The sequence below is a fragment of the Microtus ochrogaster genome, chromosome 1 (genome assembly GCF_000317375.1).
Source record: "Microtus ochrogaster isolate Prairie Vole_2 chromosome 1, MicOch1.0, whole genome shotgun sequence".
NCBI classification, from domain to species: Eukaryota; Metazoa; Chordata; class Mammalia; order Rodentia; family Cricetidae; genus Microtus; species Microtus ochrogaster.
The window spans coordinates 122,498,169-122,507,329 of NC_022009.1; positions in this window are offsets into that span (position 1 = coordinate 122,498,169).

The window sequence follows — 9,161 nt, forward strand, 5'->3', positions numbered from 1 at the left end:
ATCCCACGCTAGCTCCTAATATAGTATAATAATGGGTTCTTTATGAAAAGAGAACTCACAGATCACAATGAGGAACAGGAACAGAATTCAACATCATGGTATAGCGAACGGGATTTTTTTTAATTGATTTTTATTGAGCTCTACATTTTTCTCTGTTCTTCTCCCTTCCTCTCCCCTCCCCTTCAACCCTTTCCCAAGGTCCCCATGCCCCCAATTTACTCAGGAGATCTTGTCCTTTTCTACTTCCCATGTAGATTAGATCTATGTAAGTCTCTCTTAGAGTCCTCATTGTTGTCTAAGTTCTCCGGGATTGTGATTTGTGTGATGGTTTTCTTTGCATTACGTTTAAAAACTTCTTGTAAGTGAGTACATGTGATAATTGTCTTTCTGGGTCTGGGTTATAGCTTTTTGGTACCTAAAGCCACTCCCAACCTGATCTAGCCTCTCAAAGGCCATTGGCTGAAGGAGGTTCCCCATCAGTAGGTTAATCACACGTAGAATCCAGTATGTCCTTTTGGATCCTGTGTGACTTGGCACCTTGACTTGACTACGGGCTACCAGGAAGGGAATGATCTAGCCTCTCAAAGGCCATTGGCTGAAGGAGGTTCCCCATCAGTAGGTTAATCACACGTAGAATCCAGTATGTCCTTTTGGATCCTGTGTGACTTGGCACCTTGACTTGACTACGGGCTACCAGGAAGGGAATGAAGATAGGGGAGATGCTGAGAAAATGACAGATGGACAAAGGAAATCTGAGGTCAGATGTGTACGCTACACGGGTCGCACCAGTCACGGAGAAGCTCAGACCCTTGGCTCAGTTACTACAGACAGCGCAGTGAGTTAGAGTTCTCTAGCCTCAGTAAGAGGTGTCTCTCTGAGTGGTCTCAGACTGAAACCATGCAGAAGAAGGAAGCTGAAGTCGCTCATCTTTTGCGCACCTTGCAATATTTATACGCAGACTAGACTAAGCTTTGCCATTTCTGAGCTTCACCCTAATCGGGAAGGATTTATCGCCTTCGCATGTGTCTAAGGTACTGGTCCTTGACATTGCCATGCCCACTTCAAACCATTCACTCAAGACTGCCTTTGCTCTTTACACATTATTTTAAGGTTTTCTCGGCTCACATGTCCTTTCGTAGAACATTATAAATGCATAGCTTTATAGCTGCACCAAGTAGTATCCTAGCAACAAAATGCTAAGCACTTTCTTTGCAGTAAGCTAATAACCTTAATATTCTCATACATGAAGGAAGGAACGGCACTGGTGCTATGAGAGAAATGGTAAAAATGGACAGTATCTGTGTGTCCCTGTGTTCAGCACATACCCGTTAAATGCCTATTGAGTGCCAGACACAGTGAGAACCCTGAGGACTGAAGCCAGGGTCAGCTTAGATCATTTCTGATGGAATACATTATTCATTGAATTAATAATGGTATCAACTTATAAGCTGCTGTAAAAATTGATCTCAGCTTTTAATTGAAAATGTATTAAAGACAATATGAGTTTCCATTATTAGAGCACTTCAGAGAAAGACAGACAACAATGTACACACACACACATACACAGAGAGAGAGAGAGAGAGAGAGAGAGAGAGAGAGAGAGAGAGAGAGAGAGAGAGAGAGGTATTATCATAGAGTTAGGGACCATGGCAAGCCTCAGGGTCTACAGGGTGTATCAGCAAGCAGGAAGTTTGAAGATCAAGATCAGGCCAGTTCCAAAGGTCTGAGAAACAGGAAAGCTGACATGAATTCTGGTTCAAAGACCTTGTAGCCTACATCTGGGGAAAACTAAAGTGTCCATTTGTGTCTGAGGGCTGGAAAAGCCAGCAATCAGCATTAAAGGCAGCCATGGAAGGCTCTCCCATGTCTGATGTCCAAGGGATCAAGCTATTGTTATTCAGACTGATCAATGAGTTGATGCCAGTCACCCAAACTACGGAAAGCAAGTGTCTTTATTCACTATCACTGCAAACATCTCCAGAACAGCCTGACAAAAACATCTAGAATCAAGAATAATCGAATAACTGTGCCCTCTCTGGTCCTGTTCAGGATGATGCAGCAACTACCTACCACAGGTCCATTGTGCAAGGCTGCCTGAGTGATGCTGCGGTTAGCAATAGAGACAGCAGGGAAGAAAGAGCTGAGAAGACAGGGAAAGACCTGCCGGAGACAGAGGGGGAGGGCGAGGTCCAGTTGGACAGGAAGGGTTTTCTGTTTAGCTAAGTTTTCCATCAATCTTTAATTTGCCTGAGAAGTGTGGGAAAAGGGGCTTTCTGAGAAAGACCTAAGCACTCCCTCCCCATGGTATTCCAGCCAGGATGCTACCGGTGGCAAACGGGTTTCCACAGCTCTGACTGTCTGTGCATGTATTTGCCTGTTATATAACCAAGGTGTGGGTGTGCAGAAATAAAAATGAGAAACGTCTAGGCAGAACTGCTCTGCCCTGTTCCCGAGGGTTCTGCTGTTTCTCAGAGACAATGCTGTCATTTTGAGAGGACTCACAAACGCATGGTTGTGACGGAAATACTAACGAAGACGCCAAGAAGTCCACGCTTTGCTGTTCCACCTTTAAGCTTCTCCTGATGTCTTTAGGAAATGTTATTCCACCTCTGTCTTTGTCTGCTTTTCCAGAAAGGAACATTTCTGAGGCTAATTCCTTATTGGAAATATTCAATTTCAGCCAAAATGTTTTCACACATAATATCAGTATATAATTTGAAGTTTCTTAAAATATCTAGGTGCTTGGTTGAGGTAATTATTATTGCAGCTCTTAATGCCAAATGGTTCTTCACTCTACCTTCAAAGACATCAATTGCGTGAGGGGATTTGCTAATTGGTCTCCTTGGACCTCAGTTCATTCTGTTGGAAAGTGAAAGTTTGGATAAAAAGCCCATTATAGAGTCTTCTAGCTTTAATTTTATCTTCATGATTTTTACATGGGCTTAACACCAGATTTTATTGCCACCTTCATGTGCTGTTTTAAGAGATACTATGCTGCCCTCATGTGGTCAACCACAGAGTAGCACACAAACTACACAGTAAATCTCTTCAGCCACTTTAGTCTCCAGTTTATGACTCAACCCATGTTGTAAGAAATTGCTTGTTGGTTCCCTGCTGCTCATCCCTAAAATAGTCACACAGAAACTATATTATTTAACTCACTGCTGGGCCCGTTAGCTCTAGCTTCTTATTGGCTATCTCTTATAACTTAATTTAACCCACCTCTATTAATTTCTGCATCACCACGAGGTCGTGGCCTACCAGCAAAGTTTTAGCGCATCTGTCTCTGGTAGCAGCCCCATGGCTTCTCACTGACTCCTCCTCCTTTCTCCCAGCATTCAGTTTAGTTTTCCCCACCCACCTCTATTCCCTTCGCAGGCCCAAGACAGTTCTCTATTAATCAATGGTATTCACAGCATACAGAGGGGAGTCCTCCATCACAACCATCTATAACAAAATTAACTTGAACATATATCTACAAATTTATAATATTTCAGTGAACAATAAAGATATAAATTTTCACATAAAATAAGATAAATAATATGAATTCACAAATGTTATTTAAAATTAATTCATTGGGTTATATAAATATATATTTCTTTTTTTCAGATATGTACTATTCAAGTGATGGGGCTAAAAGAATTCTGAAATGTTCAGAAAGGTCATGATGGAAAATGAAAGATGAGTCCAGCATCGAGCTTGTGTTCACTAATTACATAACTCAAAAAATTTCTACACTGCATTGTCCCCCAACACCTTAAACATCTTATTTTCTCATATTCCTTTATTTATAGGAGGCATGTCCATGAAAACAGTCATAAATGCTTAAATATCTGATTAAACGGGGTAACTCTATTAACAGAATACCTATTATAAATATTGAAGGGCAAAGTGTTAAGTTTGCATTTATTCATCAAATTGTGAGCAATATTCATGATTAATGGAGATCAAAGGCCTTATGCCACCAGTAAATGACAGTTTCCTTATCAATTTATTATCACAGTAGGGTAAACTGATCTATTTGAAGTTTTGTATGGTGTGTGGGGGTGTGGTGTGTGTGGAGGGGTGTAATTGGGAGCCCAGGGTAAGGGAGCAGTATTTCTAGGCCCTCAGTTTGACATTTTATAATTAACAGGAAATAGGAAGTTACACAGGGTGGACAGCAGCTGTGATTTTAGTTCTTACAAAAATGATGGTGACTTTAAAAGCATAATGTCTTAGAGAAACTAAGAATTGGGTGAAACAGAGAATCAGATACCAGGAGAGCCTCCGCCGGTCCAAGCACTGACAGATTGCCTGAGATGCTCTTTATCTTCCGGGAAACTGTGTCCTCTGAAAAACAGATACAACATCTAGGGGCTTACAGATACTCTGCAGGCCCCTGCCTCCCATTGCCCAGTGATCCTGAGAGTCTTGGGTTCAGAACCACACTCCTCTCCTACCCTACTTTGTTTAGTTACATCGCAGCCCCTCCCTGACAGGCCAGACTCAGGAACTCCTTTGTCAGAGGATGTGTGCTTCGTGAAGATACTGAACTTACTCTGATTGTGTCAATTTCTCTGTAAGACCCAGAATAAGGACTCTCTCTTTCCCAGTACAACTTAGAGTGTCTGCAAATGCCATCAGATCTTCTAAGGAACCACATATAACTAAAGAACCTGCAGGACAATTTCATATAGCAAAATCTCTCCACAAATTCCAGGGCAGAAATCATAGTTCCAGTACTGTAATTCCTAATAACTCATTTTTTTTCTATTATTATGTCCTTTTATTGTGACTATAAAAGTCAATAATGAACAAAAGCTCTCAGTATTTGTTGGGGGAATGCAAATATTCAAGAGAAATAGATTAGAGAATAATTACCATACTTAGATAATAATATCAAAAATCATTTCCCTTTATATTAATGATAGACAGCTCTTAGCATTATATCACTATGAATTAGACTTCTCCTTCTTCTCCTTCTCCTCCTCCTCCTTCTTCTTTCTCTTCTTGTGTGAGCCTACCTTTTCTCACATCCACCCACTGGAAAAGATGATATTTGCACAGTTAACGGAGATCAAAAGCATGTGATACTTGCAGGATCTATTTCCCCTGTGGGAAACAGATATCTACAAAACCATAATGAAACCTTAAGTAAATGACGCATACAAGATTAAAGATACCAGATTTATTTTCTCAGAAAATGAAAATGCCACTTGTTTGCAATTTTAAAGTATGAGAGTGGAGAGAAAAGGGAAAGGAGAGAGAGAGAGAGAGAGAGAGAGAGAGAGACAGAAACAGAGAGACAGAGAGACAGAGCTGACACTGCTGTAGTAGCCGGTGCAGCTAAGATCAGGCCTTTAGAATGCCATCCCCATCTGGCATACACACAGCAGGCCTAAAGCTTTTATCTCTTCACCTTTACTCAAATGCCTTCAGAATAAAAACAGGGGTTGCCATGGAAACTGCTCATGGTTTCAGGTGTTTCTCGTGGCATTTTTTTTTCCATTAGCTATTTGGAGAAGAACTTATCCTATCCATTATGGCTTTTCATTAGTGCTATTATCCCTCTTTGTTAGAGACTGACTGTAGGAATTCTACATTCTCCTGGTTGGCCTGCATTTCTGGGACCCTGACTCGCTGTCTTCCACTGTGCCTGATAAACTGTACAGAGTCGCTTTTGAAGGATGGCAGCTCTGCCCACTCCTGGCGCCCACCACACAGCATTTTCTTTCTTTCTAATCCGCAGAGAAACTTAAATGTCACTTCCCTAGAAATTCTTACGTTCAGACTTTATATCTTCCATCTGGAATGTTACTGATAGAAGATGATAAAGGCAATTGCCATGAGTGTGGAGACCCAGTTCACACCAATAACAGCAGAAATAATCACAGTGGTGTGTCAGAGTGTGATGTTTAGCACTGACTGTCCATTTGACAGAATCTAGAATCACCCAGGTGTGCTCATGGGCATGTCTGTGGAGGACTATCTTGATTGATGTAACTGAGCTGGGAAGACCCTCCCTCTGTAGGTGGTATTTTTTTTTTCCTGACTGAGATATTAGACCATACGAATGGAGGAAAGGAGTTAAGCAGCGGTCCAAATCATTGCTCTCTGTTATGGTCTGAATGTGATATGAATCCTACTTCAGGCTCCTGCCCCCTGGCTTCCCTTCCATGATAGACTAAACCCTGGAACTGTGAGCAACTATAAACCCTTTTTCCTTTAAGTTCTGCTTGTCTCTGTATTTTCTCAAAGCCACTGGAAGTAATTAAGACACCTGACATTAGTAATCACCTCTGTGTTGGGCTAGCACATAATCCCAGCACTCTAAAAGATGAAGAAGTGTTGTGGAATATTAGTTTAAGATGTGTTACATTCATTCATGCTGCAGAACATTTGTTTTAATGATACATTTGTTTTATGTTTGTTGCATTAGCTTAACCGTGGGAAGCTGAGTTACTTTGCCTGTCTAAAACACCTGATTGGTCTAACCAAAGGCTTAACAGTCAATAGTAAGGTAGGAGAGGTGATAGGAGGGGCTGGCAGGCAGGGAGGAGAAATAGGAGGAGAAATCTAGGGAAGAGAGCAAGGAGCAAAAACAGAAGACGGAGAGGAGGGTTCCAGGGGCCAGCTACACAGCCATGCGGCCAACCATGGAGTAAGAAGGAAAGAAAGATATATAGAATAAAGTAAAGTAAAAAGCCCAGAGGCAAAACATAGCTAAAGAGAAAATGGAATAATTTAAGTTAGAAAAGATGGCTAGAAACAAGTCAAGCTAAGCCGGAAAATTCCTAAATAAGAATAAGTCTCCACATGTTTATCTGGGAGCTAGGTAGTAGACCCCAAAGAAAAAAATAAAAATTACAAACACAGAAGAACATGATTTCAAAACCATTTTGGACTACATAGCAAATTTTAGGGCAGTATTAGCCTACAACATAAAAGAGGGTCTTGGGAAAGCCATAAATTATCAGGAAAAAAAAAACGACAAAATGAAATCATTCGCACTGGCCCTAGGTAATTAATTCCCTCATGGAATGATGCCCTCCCCATAACACAGGGTGACAAATTAAACAGGAAACAAACAATTGAGCACATGGGTGACAATTACTCACATGTACTCCCAAATGTCAGGCTTTTCTCTGCGTTACGTGCATGTATAGAAAGCTCATGGCGCCCGCTTTACAGACGTGTGATTGACAGAGAGACCGTGACACAAAATAAAAGTCGGTCAGCAGCCAGGGACACACTGAGCAACCCCAAAGCACCCTGGTGCAGCTGAAAGGCCATGGGCTCTAAGAACAACAGCTCAGGAAGAGTTCACAAGGTGATTGGGACCTGGAAACAACTCCTGAACATCACAAGCGCAGGTCCCTCCTGTAAAAAGTGAGGTCAAAAGCTGGGCGGTGGTGGCTCACGCCTAAAATCCCAGCACTCAGGAGGCAGAGGCAGGCACATCTCTGTGAGTTTGAGGCCAGCCTGGTCTACAAGAGCTAGTTCCAGGACAAGAAAAAAAAAAAAAAAAAAGCTACAGAGAAACCCTGTATCGAAAATTAAAAAAAAAAGAAAATGTGAGGCCAATACCATACATGAGGATGTATACCTTACCTAAGGATGGACAAATTACCTTCTTACCAGCAGTCTCTCTTGTCAGAGTCTGTGGTGCCAAGACTATGAAGGAACCCAAAGTTCCTGAGCTCATGGGAACATCAAATAAAGCAGCAATGTCTTTTTACATTAATAGTTATAGTCCTCCCAACAATGCCTTCATTTCCAGCCTGCATCAGTCTCAGATTCAAACTAGTTCTCCATCTTTAGGTTTGCTTTGCTTTGGTGTCCATAATATGTCATGCAATTCCATTGGGCATTAATTAGAAAGCATTAATGTGTCACTTGAGGAGCTGTGGGGATTTACGAGACACCTAAATTGATGTGCGACAAAGATTAGCATCAAGTCCACAGATGCCTCCCCCAGGCACCTGTGACTGAACATAAAACCTCAAGCAGCTTTCCTAGCTTCTCAGGCCTCTCTGTCCTCATCTTCAGAGGGAAATGCTGATGTATGATCATGAGAAAAGTGAGAATTTGTGAGATGTTTCTAAGGCCCAGAGACAGGTGAATCATTATCATACAGGTGTTTATTAAGTAACAGCAAAAACAGACAACTTCACAGAAGAGCCGCTTGAGATTGAAGGAGAATGACTAATAGCTGAAGAAAATGCAGAAGATTCCAGGAGTAAAACACAGTGAATGAGAATCCCAACATAATAAAGGTTAGGGAAGCATTAAGAAAATGATTAATGTCCTAGAAGCATTAACACACAGACACACACACACACACAGACACACACACGCATGCATGCACACACAGCCTAGAGTATTGCTCAAGGCAGTCATAAAATACAGGCAAGGTAATTTGGCTTGCAAGATGGTAGCAGACGGTGGCGCTCTTCATCACGTCTGTGCTCTCCCTTCTGCGTTATTGTTTCAGGCTCTGTGTCTGTGATGGACAAGAGAATGGAGTTACCAATGCCCCTGCTGACGTCACAGTCTCACGCCCTGCCCGTCTTCTGCACCTGCGCTTAGTTACTCTGGAGGAAAACAGCTGCCGTGTCCACACAACCTTAGGAGGAGAGAAGTTGGCATGTTTTGAGGACTCTGCCCAAACCGTAGGGAAACTGAGACTTGTCTACAGATTGGAACCAAACCACATGACCTTCAGATGACTGTGACCACATGCCATCAGTGCCTGAAACCCCATCAGGACCCTTAGTCATCACAGCCCTGTCTCTGTCTGGTAGTCAATCCACAGAAAAGAGTGCACAAGATTGAGCATTGGTGTTCCTGTGTTTGGAGATTACTTTTCTATGCAGTATAGATACCTAATACCAGGTTGAAGGAACTTCCAAGGGCTATATTGCAAATTTGACAGAATTACCTCCACCTATGCAATGCTATTTATTGTATATGTTCAACATTATTATTAATTTCGATAATGTCATATATGTAATGTCATATTCATATCCCATTCCTTGAAGACCACTGCCATCCTATCCTAACTTCATGTCTTCTCGTTTTTGGTTGACTCTAAAACTAAAAACTCGAGGAGGTCAATTTTCACAGTCCTTAAACTCACAGGTATGGGAGCATCTCCTGCATCCTGCATCATCTACCAG